The sequence below is a fragment of the Myxine glutinosa genome, chromosome 9 (assembly GCF_964187855.1).
Source record: "Myxine glutinosa chromosome 9, kmMyxGlut1.1, whole genome shotgun sequence".
Taxonomy (NCBI): Eukaryota; Metazoa; Chordata; class Myxini; order Myxiniformes; family Myxinidae; genus Myxine; species Myxine glutinosa.
Window position 1 is genome coordinate 7,764,535 of NC_136269.1, and position 16,319 is coordinate 7,780,853.

General features: G+C 49.1%; 1 protein-coding gene across 4 annotated transcripts in view; it reads right to left on the reverse strand.

Moving 5' to 3' along the window:
- Window positions 1-16,319, reverse strand: part of BAZ1A (bromodomain adjacent to zinc finger domain 1A) — a 233,782-nt gene that overhangs the window by 111,824 nt on the left and 105,639 nt on the right. The gene's annotated exons all lie outside the window — the stretch shown is intronic.

Sequence of the window (16,319 nt, forward strand, 5' to 3'; positions counted from 1 at the left end):
CTCAGTTTCACTGTAAAACACCAGGTGACTTAACTTTAATTTGATGACTAGAGGGACATATACACAAAAAATATAAATGTACAGTCTAAGCAAATGTCAAATATAAATGTACAGTATTGTGGGGGATACCCCATAGAGGCATAATTCACTAGCACAGGACCAGTGGGTCTATTGACGGTATGGGCGTGGCGTGCGCTCGGGTGTTGGAGCCACGCCCCAATAAGAGGATCGGGCGGAAGTCATGGGGGATATAAAAAGACATGTGTTCCGGTCGGGTTTTAGTTCTGTGGAAATAAAGGAGCCTTGAACAAGTCAAGAAGTTTTTACCCTCTCGTTGTCCGCAACTCCGACATTGGTGACCCCGTCTTGCTCTTGAATGTTTTCGGAGCTTTGAACGAACATGGCGACAAGCGCAGTTTCGATCAAACTGCCGGAGTTTTGGGAACGACAGGCTGCCGTTTGGTTCGCACAAGCTGAGACCCAATTCGCCATTCGGAGCATTTCTACTGACGACACGAAGTATTATTATATCGTGTCTGCGCTCAGCGGGTCCACTGCGACCAGGGTGGTGAGCCTTCTCCAGGATCCTCCGGAGGGCGGCAAGTACGAGACGCTAAAGGCCCTGCTGCTTGATACCTTCGAGCTCACTGAGGCCGAACGTGCCCGTCAGCTCCTTTCTCTACCTGGGCTGGGCGACTCCAAGCTGTCAGAGCTGATGGACCACATGTTGTCTCTCCTGGGCAGCCACCGGCCATGTTTTCTCTTCAAGGAGCTGTTCCTGCACCAGCTGCCAGGACAGGTACGGTCAGCCTTGACCAACTCACCCGTTAAGGATTTCCGCGCCCTGGCCAGGGAAGCAGACAAGTTTTTCTCCGGCAGACAGCAATGCAGTGCGGCTGCATGGGACCCCGGCCCAGTCGAGCCTACGCCGCTGGCGGGCATCGTTGTGGCCGCCATTACGGCCCAGCGGCGGAAGCCCCCAGGCTTGTTTTTACCATGCAAGGTTTGGTCCCAAGGCCAAGGCATGCCAGTTGCCAGCCACACTGCAGCTTCAGCGAGTCGGGAAACGGGGTGGCCGGCGCTCGTTAACTGCCATGAGCATCGGCCGTTCGGGCAGTTTGTTGTTAATTTCGGACACCGACTCCGGACGTCATTTCCTCTACGACACAGGTACCCAGGTGAGCGTTCTGCCTGCGTCGGCATTGGACCGGGAGGCCGGGAGTCACGGACCCGCCCTGGAAGCCACCAACGGCAGTGCCATTCAGACTTTTGGTAAACGAAACGTGGCACTGTGTTTTGGCGGGCAGCGGTTCACATGGGATTTTGTCACGGCGAGGGTGTCCACCCCCTTGCTGGGCGCTGATTTCCTCTGCATTTTTACAAGTTTGGTTAATCGGTGCAAGACAGTTTGAAATGGACGCATTACTTGTCGACTGCCAAGTTGATTATGTAAAATTGTTAAGCTGGTCTGGTAATCGTCGAATGCGTCATCCTTTGTTTAAGATGTATTTAAGATGGGCCAACAGTGTATGGGTTTAGAGACAGACTGAGTCATTGAAAAGATGGTTCAACTTACGACTGAACAGCGGACCTTCGTGGTTACAACCTTTCACCAAACTGGAAGTTTGCAGCGAACTCGTGATGCGTTCAGGGAACGTTTCCCAGAATGCGAGCCTCCAGCAGCCAAAACCATCTGGGCGAATGCTAGAAAATACCAAGAGCATGGCACAAGCCTCAACCGCAACAAGGAGAATTCGGGTAGGAGGCGCACTGGGCGATCGGAAATGAACATTGCAGCAGTAACGCAGCATGTTTTGGAGCATCCTCAGGATACCAGCGCAAGACGAAATGGGACGGGAGGATTTCGATCGGCAACATTCAACCGAATCACAAGACTGGAACGCCACCAACATCCATATCGGATTCACATCCGGCATAAACCTACGCCAGGGGATTTTGCCAGTAGGCTGGTGCTTGCCGGATGGTTGATAGCACGTTGCGAAGCAGATGTCAATTTCCTGCGTTATCTCGTTATCGGCGACGAAGCCGCTTTCGCCATGGACGGCAAGATCAATAACTATAATGTTCTTGAATATGCACCGACAGGACAACCCCCGGAATTTAATTTCGACACCAACATGAATCGACAAAAGTGGACTGTTTGGTTGGGACTTTCTGGAAGTGGTCAGGTGATCGGACCATTTTTCTTTCAAAGGAATGTCAATGGTAACAGGTATCTGCAGATGATCAATGATGAAGTTTTACCACAGCTGGAGGAGAACTTTGAGCGACAGGTTCGTGGTGTCTTCAGATATCTCTGGTGGTCCCAAGACGGCGCCCCAGCACATCGTCTTATCGCTGTCCGAGATCGACTGAGGGAACTCTTTGGAGACCGAGTCATCGCCCTCCACCATGCAGTGGAATGGCTGCCGAGATCACCTGACCTCACACCATGTGATTATTTCCTTTGGGGACATTTAAAGAAGAAGGTGTTCGTAACTCCTCCCCGTGATCTTGACGAATTGCAGGGCCGTATTCGACATGAAGTGGATGCTTTGCGCAATGACCCGGCTATGGTGAGACGAGCAGTTCAGGGCATGCTCCGCCGCTGTGAGCTTTGTGTTGAAAGGTGAGGTGGACATGTTGAAGGTGTGGGTGCATAAAGGCCAATCATTCCTGAGAAAAGTTCACATCTGACGTTCATTTTGCACCAATTATCCTGACTTGCATCGATTAGCCAAACTTGTAAAAATGTGATTTGAACTTGTCATTTTCAATGAACATGTACTCGGTCATGTGTGACAGCAATGATGCATGGAAGGTATCAATGGAAAGCTGAGGATCTCCTCCTAATTAGTAAACCACATGTAAATTGTCAAAATAAATAACCTTTGCATATTAACCCCTTGAATTCGGATTACCATTTTTTTGATACACACTGTGTGTGTGTGTGTCATATATATATATATATAGGTGTGTATATATATATATATATATATATATATATATATATATATATATATATATATATATATATATATATATATATATATATATGTATGTATGTATGTATATGCGTATATATGTGTATATATGTGTATATATGTGTATATATGTGTATATATGTGTATATATGTGTATATATGTGTATATATGTGTATATATGTGTATATATGTGTATATATGTGTATATATGTGTATATATGTGTATATATGTGTATATATGTGTGTATATATATATATATATATATATATATATATATATATATATATATATATATATATATATATATAGATATATTGTTGCGGATATGAGATTGGCCTCCATCCATATCCGCTTGTAAATATTCCCCTATTTCCCCAATACTTCCCAACTATCCCCAATCCCCCATTCCCTAGTCCCATTGTCTGTAAACAACACTCTGTAGCCCCGACCTTCCCCTATTTCCCCCATTAAATGTCGCATCCAGGTTCACCGCATCTCACGTAGACAACTATAGGACATCTTGCTAGTTATTCTTAGTCTATGTCAGTTAAGGACTCGTTTCCATTAATTCTGACTCTTCGTTGCACCAGAATGTGATTGTATGGCACCATTAGAAAGTTTAGGACCTCCCAATACCTCCCCGCAGCTCTTCCTCATGGTACAACAACAACAACAACAACAGCGGCGGCGGCGCGGGGAGTGTGCGTCCTCACTCCGGCTTGGTTAGCCGCCATTGAACATGTGCTCCGACGGGGTTACCACGCAGGGGCTCGCTGTCAGCTCCTCGTCAAGGGCGGAGCCCGGTAACCCCCCGCACCCAATAGGAGCGGCGGACCGATTCCATCTGGGGCGGAGCTAACGAGCCGAGGGCGTGTCACTCCCCGCTGGACATGCGCAGGAAGAGGGAGGTGACGTGAGATGCGCCCCCAGCTTGGAGAGAGAAGACGCCACCTCCAAGCGCTGAATACCTCCCCGCATCTCTGGACCGGACTGCGTTTGATTCTGCCCCTGAGCCAAGGTGCACCTTGAGCTATCGACTGCCTGTCCTTCCCTGCCATCAATCCCCGTGTAAGTCAGTCTTGTCCCGTTTGTCTGTGGTCTGTCGGGGATAGATAAGACTGTGTCTAAGTGCCCATCTTTCTGTGCTTTACCTCTTACCGTGTAATCTACCCGTTTCTGCATCACCAATATTATATCCTCCTCCGGAGGTCTTGAGAACTGTACCCCTTGTGTCGTTGCATTAATCCCAGCCGTTGTGTCCTTTCCTTCATTGATTTAGCGTAGCGCGATTCGGCCAACGTTCGAGTGTAATCGGGTAAACTGTGCGAACACGGCGGCCATTCCGCTCGGTCAAGCAACATCTAAGTCGTGTCCGTAACAATTGGTTGTCAGGAGTTGGATTCGGACCTGGGACTAAATTTGTTAGGCCCAAATTTTGGAACACCAATTGTGTTATTAAGTAACAATTGGTGTCGAGGAGTGAGATTGGACCCGAAGCGCGCTTCACGCGCTCGAAATTATAACGGCGAAATTTGGTTGTGTTTTACAAAAATAAAAACCCAAATTTTGAAAGTCGCGCTATGGCAGATCAAGACGGCTGGGTTCCGGTAGAGGAGAGTGAGGCAGGGTCGATCCAGGACCAAATTGAGGGACAAGAGGAGAGCGCAGCAGTGAGGGTGGCAGGTTCGCAAAATAGCGTCGTCGCGCACGAGGTTACGGGCGCGCAAAATGGCGCCTCGCACATGGCCACGACGACCGCGCCCGCGACCGTAGTAGCGCCACCGGCGGATTTGAACCTTTTTTATGCAAATGAAGGCCCTTATGGGCAAGAATAATGAAGAAATGGAAAACAGAATGATGGGGGCCCTTATGGGACAAATGGGAGACCAAATTGGAGGTTTGAAAAACAGTATGGGATCCAATAGCGAGAAATTGAGGGAGGACATGGGGGCCCATATCGGAGGGTTAGGGAGTAGAATAGAGGGATTAGACAATAGATTAGGGGAAATACAGGAGGGGTTAATGGGGGTAGAAAACAGAATGGCCGCTCAAGAGAATCAAATGGAAGGGATGCAAAAGGGGTTAGAGGGGTTAGAAAACAGTATGGAAGGCAAATTGAGGGACATGAGGAACCAAGCGGAAAGGGAAGTTAAACAAATGGGGCAGCAGATAGAGGGGGTCAGAATGGGGGTAGAAACTCAATTGGATGCTCACAGGGAGGAAATGGAGCAGATGAGGGTGGCATCTGGGCAGGAGATGCAAGTGATGGGAGAAGAGATCAGAAGAGGTGAGTGAGGAGGTCGGAGGAGTGCGCGAGGAGGTGAGGCACTGTGAGGAGCGCATGGAGAAGGAGGTGAGAAAGGGGACTGTAAAGTTACAAGGGGGCATAGAGGACCTGACGCAGGAGGTGGAACAGCTGACGGAGGGACAAAAAGGACTAACGGAGCAGGTTCAAAGGAACACTGCGGTATTAGGAGGGTTAAAAGCGACACAGAAAGAACTAAAAGACGACTTGATAGCGACGAAGAGGGAATGTCAGATGGTACGTGAGGGACTGACAACGAGGTTGGACGAGGTGACAGAGGTAATGGAGACGAAGGACCGGCAGGTGAGGACGCACATGGAAACGGTCAAGGTAGCCTTAGAGGACGAACTTGAGGAGACGTACCGGGAAATAAAAGAGGTAAAGCAGAAATTAGAAGAAGTGGAAGAAGGGGTGAGCGAAATTAAGAAGCGACGGAGAGGGGATAAGAAAGAGATAAAAGAGGAGGTAAAAGAATTGGTCCAAAGTCTGTGTTTGGATCATGATGATGTGCTCATTAACCGGATGAGGGATTCGCAGGTGATGGAGGAGAAGCGAAGAGAAAGAGGACCCGGTGTAAGTGGTGACCAATATGGTCGTGCGTATGATGCGCCAGGTGATTTAATAAGCTTGGGGGTCGAGATAGACCCGGATGTTCGTGAGAGGCCAAGAGTGAGGTGTATGGCTGGTCCGGAGGGTATGGAACGAGAGGTGCGAGGTGTGGGTGAGCAAGGTGGTGGTGGTATGGAATGGGTAGCGGGTTGCGGAAGTGTGACCCATGCATCGACACCAACAGGGGTAGTTGTTAGAGGGACAGGGGAGGCACGAGAGCCCCTTGGGGGTAATGTACTGTGGGGGCCCGGCCGGTTCGGCCCCGCGCTGACCCCGCAAGGGGCGACGCACGGGGTCCGGCAGGCGGGCAACGACTCGCATACGAGGTGGTCCCACAAGGTCCCACTCGCGCCGTATGACGGCAAGAGTGATCTACGCGCGTACCTGGCGCAGTTTGACTGTGTGTGTAAGGGCAACGGTTGGGGTGAGGACGAAGGTGGAGTACACCTGGTGGCCGCATTGCGCGGCGCGGCGGCGGAGGTGCTGACGGCATTACCAGCGGGTGCTCTCACCCTGCCAGCCCTCCGCGACGCCCTAATTAATCGATTCGGCATTGAACAGCAGAGCGAGCTTGTTAAAGCTCAGCTCGCGCTGCGAAAACGCAAGCCCCAGGAAGCCATCGGGGAACTTGCCCACGACATTCGCCGCGCAGTGGGGATCGCACATGCTAGCATGGCAGCGGATTCCCGGGAAAGCCTGGCGCTGGACCATTTTATCCAGGCCCTCCCGGATATTGAGCTCCGGCAAAAGCTCGCCATGTGGCGCCCGCAGACTCTGAGCCAGGCGGCTGACGCTGCGGCCCGTTGGGAAGCAGTGAGGCCCCTGGCCCGGGGGAGCGAGCGTCACGCAATGGCGGTCCGCCAGGTGGGACCTCCGATGGAGGGCGGACCCCTTAGGGGGCCCGCCCCCGACGTGAGTCCTGACCTGGCGGGCATGGTCCGGAGGCTGGTGGACCAGCGCCTGGCGGGACCTGGACCATGGCAGGCGGCCCCGGAGGTGGCCCGCGGTGGACCACGAGCGGGTAATCCAATTCGGACCTTCAGGGGGGGAAATTTGGAATTCCGGAGACAAGCACCTTATCAGGTGAGGTGCTATACTTGCAACCGTCTGGGTCACCTGGCGCGGCACTGTCGAGCCACGCGCCGGGATGATCCCCGGCGGTTGAGGTCCTTCACTCCGCCCAGGGGGGAGCGGGTTAGCCGACCCCAGACACCCCCCCCCCGCCAGACCCCGGGAAACTAGAAGGCCTTACACCGGCGAGCAGGCGCCCCCGTGGATTGCCTCGGCTTTAGATGCTGAGGCGGGATCCAGTACCTCTGAATAAGGGGGGCTTATTAGTGCCAGAGAACTGGGGGATTGATGAGCGATGGGCCCGGTGGGTAAGGGTGGCATCCCTGCCACCCTTCCCATGGTGGGGCAAATGCGCTATAGTTTATGGGGTGTATGGCAGTGAAAACTAGCCCGGGTGGGTTAGGATATTGATAGGGCCCTAGAAGATGACATTAGGTAACGTTAAGGTTAGTTAGTGACTGATACCTGTAGTGGGGACGCAGGTAGATTAGTGTGGATTATAATGACGAGGGAGCGCAATAGTTTAAAGGGACGACTGGGAAGCGCATGTTTCAGAGGGGAGTAGTTAGATGAGATGATGCTGTGTGAGAACTGGACAGGTGTGTGGAGCAGTGTATGAGTAGTGAGTGTTGTGGATCAGTGCGAATGCGCTTGGGGAGAGAAGGGTGCAGGTGGCACCAGGTGTGAGAGCACAGGTGTGCAAGTACAGGTGTGTGGAATACATGGAGTATTGGAATGAGTGGTGTGGAGAGAGTTGGAGTAAGTGGTAGGAGTGGTGTGCATGGTGCGAAGGTGTGAATGGGGGAAGAGTGGACCCCCATCACGGATACCCGGGGCGGGTAGTGTAAGTGTTAGGTAGAGGGTATAGGTAAAATGTGGTTGGATATTGGCATTTGTGGTGCGGTTGCAGAATGGTATTGTGGATGGGTGCATTAGTGTTGTGGAAATGGCTGGGCGTGTAGCCTGTTAGTGTGTGTAGTTGGTTTGGGCACTCCACCACTGTGAGGATGTCGGCCAGGTGAGGCCGCAGGTGGGCTCTGGGAGCCGGTAGTTGTGGATGGGGCCCGAGGATCCGGAGGACGGACCCGGGTAGCCCAGTGCCAGAGGGCACCAAGGGGTGACAGAGCCAGGAGAGGGCCTTCCCCAGTTAGTTAGGTTAGGGTGAGGAGCAGGTAAGCTCGGGTGGCAACTACAGTGGTGGAGGTGTGCAGGTGGGTAGACCTGCTGGGAGAGCTACACGTCACAGCCCAGAAATTGTGCGAGAGCACCGAGTGTTGAATCGGGGGAGTGAGACCCCAAATTGAGAAGCACCACAGTTTGGTCAATGGGAATTGGTTTTTAGAACCCATAGTGTAAGTGGGCCAATGGATTGGCAGGGAAAGACCCCGAGTAGTGTAAAGTGTGTTAATGTCATTTAGGAAATAGTTAGGATTAATGAACCTGTCGCACCATACGCAGCCACTTACCTGAGGTGATGATGATGACTCCACACCTGTGTTCCTTTGTTCTGTGTTGCAGGAAATAAGAATTGCTGGTTGGATTGGTGAGACGCATCACGACGTGGATGAGACATTGGGGTGATTCCATCTCTCCCTCCTTAGGAGGGACTGATGATGAATTGGTGATGGCAAATTTTGATGTTGAATTGGAGATGGCAAATTTTGATGAGAGTTGGAAATGGCAAATTTGATTGGTTAGGAGGGAGAGAAGACGAATTTGGTTTATGGGAGGAACGGGGAAGACAGTAGGGACGTTTGTTGATTTGTAAAGTAGATGTTTATGGGTAGTGTTGTGTTTTGTGGATACCGTAAGGGGTAAGGGAGGGGCAATGTAGGTTACCTGGTGGGGGGGGGGGGGGGGCGTACGGTAGGAACGTACCTGTCTCACCTGGTTCCCATGTGCCCCCAGTGTGCATTACCTTATACTGGTTCCCATGACCAGGTCACTCTACTCTGGACATGCTGCTTCTGCTGTCTCAACAATGGATGGAGGTCCTCAATGCCAAACAGGAAATTAGAGCTGTCTCCCTCGACATATCACGTGCCTTCGACACGGTCTGGCACCCCGCTCTGCTCACCAAACTCTCCTCCTTTGGTATCCATGGAAATCTCCACGCATGGCTGGCGGACTTCCTCTCTAGTCGTCGTCAACGTGTGGCCCTGAATGGGTTTCTCTCATCTCCTCTTCCTGTTCAGGCTGGAGTTCCCCAAGGCAGTGTTCTGGGCCCCGTGCTTTTTCTGGTCTTCATCAATGATCTCTCTGACTCTCTCGAAAATCCTCTCTATCTCTTTGCTGATGACTCCACTCTCTGCCGCTCCATTCCTCTTCCCTCAGATCGGCAGTCTGCTGCCTCCTCACTCTCTGAAGACCTGGACAAAATCACAGACTGGTCAAACAAGTGGAACATGTCTTTCAATCCTGACAAATCTCACACTCTTACTATGTCTCTCCGAAAAGATCGACTGGACAACCCTCCCATCTACTTTCTCAACAATCCTCTCCAAGAAGTTCTGTCGCTCAAGATTTTGGGTCTCACTATCTGCCATGATCTTTCTTGGGAAAACCACATTTCCAAGCTGGCCTCCAAAGCCAGTCGCCGACTGGGCATCCTCCGTCGTGCGAAGTCCTTCCTCGGCACACCTGAGCTCCTCACCACATACAAGGCTTTCATCCGCAGCTCAATGGAATACTGTTCTCCCCTATGGGCCGGTGCTCCTGCCTCACACCTAGCTCGGCTTCACGCTGTTGAAACCAAAGCTTTCAGAATTATTGGAATCTCCCGCGATGAAGCTATCTCTGAGGGCCTTTCACTCACTCACCGCAGGCAGGTAGGTGGTCTTTCTGTCTTCTACCGACTCCTCTCCGGCCTTGCACCCCCAGCTCTCTCTGTGCTCTGTCCCCCAAATATTCCTACAGGTCGCACAAGATCTGCCAGCAACCCTCTGATGGTTAAACTGCCGAAATCTCGGCTCTCCGCTCACCTTCACTCTTTCATTCCTCTTTTCTCCCGCCTCTGGAACAAACTCCCTCACTCCCTTCAATCCCACTCCTCCCTCCAGGTCTTTAAAACAGCTGTTCACCACCATCTCTTATCTTCCCCCATCCAAAACCTTGATCTTTTCTACCCCCGCTAATTCACCCCAGATCCACCTTGTTTGAAATTCCAACTTCTTTCCTGGAAGTCCTGGCAGTGTCCATATGTTTTATACCTCTCCCACTGCCCCCTTCCCACGCCCCCCCCCCCCCAAAGCCCTCGCCCTCTCTCAGATCTCTCGATGTCTCCATGTCTCTCGGTCCCTGCTCTCAAATGTTGTGTTTGTGTCCTTCCCCCTCTCTCCCCATCTTGTCTACCGCTCCCTATGTTATATGTTTTATGTGTCGGTTTGTCTTTCTGTGTGATTAATGTTCGCTCTTTCACGAGCCTCGATCTTGTATACAAAAAAAAAAAAAAAAAAAAAAAAAAAAAAAACTGCATGCACTTTTGCGCCCTTACCACCTTACTCACTTGCTTCTTTTTTGTCTCCCACCTCCGAGGATCTGGCTTTGGGGCAGAGAGAGAGGAGAGAGAGGTGCTGGCTCTGCAGTTGTGGGCCTGCACTTTCGCTGCTTGCTGCCTGGATCGATACACCATATGGACCGCAATTTTGGTGGCCGCCCACAATGGACCGCAGTTCTTTTGCGGGCAAGCACCACCCGTTGATGGACCTCTGGGTCAACGTGGCACCTATGCCATAGAGGTGAACCACTATAGTTGGCCCCCCTGACGGCCACAATTTGGAAATGGACGCGGTTGGCGCCTTTCTTTATTTTTGAAGGAAGCCAGAACACCAAGTGGGCTCCAAGGCAAGACCAGCGGCAGAACATCGGCCGGCTGCGACACCACCGGTGATTATTGAACACTTTATTGGTGCACCAGATGGTGCTGACTGTACATGATGGGGTGGTGCTTTTGGTGCTCTGCACATTATTAAAGGCCGTAAGGCCACAGAGCACTCGTGGGTTGGTGTATCGATGCTGGCATGCGTGCTCTCTCTCTATGCATAACATCTGCATGTGTTCCTCCAAAAAGAGGTCCTGGATCGTAGTGTAAATATCAGTGTAGTCTTGTATAAATGATGCTCCCTACCGGCTGTATGTTTAGTTTGAGGATTCTTTCCGTGATTCGGTTATCCTGTGGGCGTGTTTCTGTGAGGAGAAGGGTGCAACGTCGCAGGGGGACATATTTACTCATTTGTGAACATCTGTAAAACTGTCGCACTCAGGGTTGAGTTAATAGTAGAGGGAACTACATCTGAGTGCCACACTAAAGTAAGTAAAAATTTATCGGGTCGGGACGCCCCGAGGTATAGAAGGGTGCAATGTTGCGGATATGGGATTTGGATCCATCCATATCCGCTTGTAAATATTCCCCTATTTCCCCAATACTTCCCAACTATCCCCAATCCCCCATTCCCTAGTCCCATTGTCTGTAAACAACACTCTGTAGCCCCGACCTTCCCCTATTTCCCCCATTAAATGTCGCATCCAGGTTCACCGCATCTCACGTAGACAACTATAGGACATCTTGCTAGTTATTCTTAGTCTATGTCAGTTAAGGACTCGTTTCCATTAATTCTGACTCTTCGTTGCACCAGAATGTGATTGTATGGCACCGTTAGAAAGTTTAGGACCTCCCAATACCTCCCCGCAGCTCTTCCTCATGGTACAACAACAACAACAACAACAACAGCGGCGGCGGCGCGGGGAGTGTGCGTCCTCACTCCGGCTTGGTTAGCCGCCATTGAACATGTGCTCCGACGGGGTTACCACGCAGGGGCTCGCTGTCAGCTCCTCGTCAAGGGCGGAGCCCGGTAACCCCCCGCACCCAATAGGAGCGGCGGACCGATTCCATATGGGGCGGAGCTAACGAGCCGAGGGCGTGTCACTCCCCGCTGGACATGCGCAGGAAGAGGGAGGTGACGTCAGATGCGCCCCCAGCTTGGAGAGAGAAGACGCCACCTCCAAGCGCTGAATACCTCCCCGCATCTCTGGACCGGACCGCGTTTGATTCTGCCCCTGAGCCAAGGTGCACCTTGAGCTATCGACTACCTGTCCTTCCCTGCCATCAATCCCCGTGTAAGTCAGTCTTGTCCCGTTTGTCTGTGGTCTGTCGGGGATAGATAAGACTGTGTCTAAGTGCCCATCTTTCTGTGCTTTACCTCTTACCGTGTAATCTACCCGTTTCTGCATCACCAATATTATATCCTCCTCCGGAGGTCTTGAGAACTGTACCCCTTGTGTCGTTGCATTAATCCCAGCCGTTGTGTCCTTTCCTTCATTGATTTAGCGTAGCGCGATTCGGCCAACGTTCGAGTGTAATCGGGTAAACTGTGCGAACACGGCGGCCATTCCGCTCGGTCAAGCAACATCTAAGTCGTGTCCGTAACAATATTATATAATATATATACGTTGTAACGCTTATGTATTCGTATACCCTATACATTATACAATGTATTGCATATTATATATTAGTCAGAGAGCCTACTACACTCTATTTCAACCCATAGCATACAAAAGGTTTGACCCCCTAGAGTTGTTGGGGGTATCAAGCTGAGTAAAAAAAAGTATGTAAGATTGACCCCCCCTGCTGGAACTAGTCACCAGACCCCCCTAAAATGACCCCAATAATGGGTTATTTCAACCCATCTCATACATGGACCAAATTTGGTTACAATATAGTGTCATGTCAGGACATTACAAAAATGTCAAATCTAACAACTTACCCTGCTGGAAAGGTGATGTTAGACCCCCCGCAAAGTACCCCCCAATAATGGGTTATTTCAACCCATCTCATACATGGACCAAATTTGGTCACAATATAGTGTCATGTTAGGACATTACAAAAACATCAAATCTAACAACTTACCCTGCTGGAAAGGTGATGTTAGACCCCCCGCAAAGTGCCCCCCCCTAAAAACGGGTTATTTCAACCCATCTCATACATGGACCAAATTTGGTCACAATATAGTGTCATGTCAGGACATTGCAAAAACATCAAATCTAACAACTTACCCTGCTGGGTAGGTGATGTTAGACCCCCCCCCCCGGCCCCAAAGTACCCCTGTTTCAAGCCATCGTTTACATGAACCAACTTCGGTCACAATCATGTCATCAGGATATTACAAATTATCAAATGTAACAACTTAACAGCTTAAGACATGTCTGTACATTGACATACATCATCATTTAATGCCCCTAGTTTAGTAAAAGTATGCAAATGACCTTGCTAGGCCCTCCTTGGTAATATTTTTTGTAAACTACGGAAGCCAATAGAGGACAACCAATAAAATATTGTTGATGCACTTATAATAGCATGACATGATCAAATATAATATAATAATAGAAGCCTGAATGAAACCAATCAGAGATGATTGACTTGTAGGCATACTATCCTACATTTCATGAGCATTATATGGTCAAATAGCAAATACATTTTGTATTTAACTTTCACAGATACTGAACGAGCCCCTCCTTGAGGAACTGCATATTCTAGATTTTCCAGTTTTTAAGCAACATGCTTTCATATAGTAAGTATGGAAACTTAATCTGAAGAATTTATGTTTTCCTCTTGACATTCCCCTCTTCTTTTGGTTAATAATGATAACAAAGTTGATATTTGTTCCACATTAGAGGATATTAAAATGTTTAACAATCAAACATTATTTGAAATGCATTGGTTTGATAATTTAAAATGTTTAATCTTATTACAAAGATTAACTAATAAAGCTCAGAAGCCTCTTACAATGGAGATTAATAGTTAAATCAAACTTCTATACTTGTAGTTGTAACTTGTAGTGTGTATGCTGATTTCATTAACCAACACTTGTAGTGTATGCTGACTTTATTTGATTTGTGATATTAATTTTCAGATACAGATGGACTCTGACAGAGATACCACAATGGATTGTGGTATAATATATATATAATTGTGTGTAGATTGTTTTGAGGAAGGGTCTAACATCACCCACCTTTTCCAGAAGGGTAACGTTAGATTTGTTATATTTGTACATCGTGACCAAATTTGGTTCGTATATGCAATAGGAGATTGCGGGGGGTCTAACATCACCTACCCAGCAGGGTAAGTTGTTAGATTTGATGTTTTTGCAATGTCCTGACATGACACTATATTGTGACCAAATTTGGTCCATGTATGAGATGGGTTGAAATAACCCGTTTTTAGGGGGGGGCACTTTGCGGGGGGTCTAACATCACCTTTCCAGCAGGGTAAGTTGTTAGATTTGATGTTTTTGTAATGTCCTAACATGACACTATATTGTGACCAAATTTGGTCCATGTATGAGATGGGTTGAAATAACCCATTATTGGGGGGTACTTTGCGGGGGGTCTAACATCACCTTTCCAGCAGGGTAAGTTGTTAGATTTGACATTTTTGTAATGTCCTGACATGACACTATATTGTAACCAAATTTGGTCCATGTATGAGATGGGTTGAAATAACCCATTATTGGGGTCATTTTAGGGGGGTCTGGTGACTAGTTCCAGCAGGGGGGGTCAATCTTACATACTTTTTTTTACTCAGCTTGATACCCCCAACAACTCTAGGGGGTCAAACCTTTTGTATGCTATGGGTTGAAATAGAGTGTAGTAGGCTCTCTGACTATATGTTATTATGCAAGAATTTGATATTTGTATAAAAATAAAGTTTCTCTTTTTCCCTTTTTTGCAGTAATCAACCAATGATGAGTGCAGCAGTTGCAGCAGGTTATCAAACAAGGGATTCTCTTAGCATTTGGTTGCTGGGAGAAATTATTCCGGCACTTGAGGGCAATCAATTACCCACCAATCGTCAAGTATTATGTCGTCTGTTCTTCGATTTGAAGATCAACAAACTGGATAATAATAATAATTAATAATAATAATAATTCATTTATTTTGTATAGCGCTTTTCCAGAAGCCCAAAGGCGCTTTGACAGAGTGGAAAACATAATGCATAACAATACATGAAAACAACAATTGCAAAAAGACAAGAATCAAGAAAACAAACAGCAGCGATATACGGCATATATATAAGACAAGAATCAAAAAGACAAGACAAGAATCAATAGGGAAATATTTAAAGCAAAAGGAGGGAGAAGGAGAAGAGATAGTCAGGGGTTAAATGCTGTGGGTTGAATGTTGAATGCAGCGTTGAACAGGTGGGTCTTTAGTGATGTTTTGAATGTGGTGAGTGAGGAGGAGTCTCTGATGGTGTGAGGTAGTGAGTTCCAGAGGGTGGGAGCAGCGATGGAGAAGGCCCTGTCCCCCCAGGATCTGAATTTGGTCCGGATGGAGGGGGTCAGGAGGTTGGTACCAGCAGAGCGGAGGTTGCGGGTGGGAGTGTGTCTGGAGAGGAGGTCAGCCAGGTAGGATGGGGCCAGGTTATGGAGGGCTTTGTATGTCAAGAGGAGGATTTTGTACTGGATTCTCTGGGGGATGGGGAGCCAGTGAAGCTTGTAAAGGACGGGGGTGATGTGGTCACGGGTCCGGGAATGAGTGAGTAGACGGGCAGCGGAGTTCTGAATGTATTGGAGTTTATTGGTGATTTTTGAGGGTGAACCATAGAGGAGGCTATTGCAGTAGTCCAGACGGGAGGTGATGAAGGCGTGGATGAGGGTTTCTGCAGCCGTGGAGGAGAGGGATGAGCGGAGACGGGCAATGTTTTTCAGGTGAAAGAAGGCTGACTTTGTGATCTGTTTAGTGTATTTGTCGAAGGAAAGGGTTTGGTCAAAGATGACGCCAAGATTCCGGATGTGAGGGGAGGTGGATACTGGGATACCGTCGATGTTGAGGGCAAAGTTATGGGTGGATTTTGTGAGCGTTTTTGGGCCAATGATGATTATTTCAGATTTATCACAGTTAAGCTTGAGGAAGTTGATTTGAAGCCAGGATTTTATTTCAGTGATGCAGTTTGTCAGGATAGAGTGGGTGTCGGTGGAGACGGACTTGGTGGAGATGAAAAGCTGGATGTCATCGGCGAAGCAGTGGAATTGGAGACCATGACGGCGGATTAAGTGACCGAGCGGGGACAGGTAAAGGATGAAGAGGAGGGGGCCAAGAACTGAACCTTGGGGGACACCTTGGGGGAGGGGAGCAGTGGGGGATTTGCAGTTATTGATGGAGATGAACTGGCATCTGTCAGAGAGGTATGATTTAATCCAAGAGAGGGCAGTGCCGGTGACGTTAAAGGTGGATTCAAGTCGGGTGAGGAGGATAGTGTGATCGATGGTGTCAAAGGCAGCGCTGAGGTCGAGGAGGACGAGAATGTTGAGGTTGCCAGCGTCAGAGGAGAGGAGAAGGTCGTTGGTGATT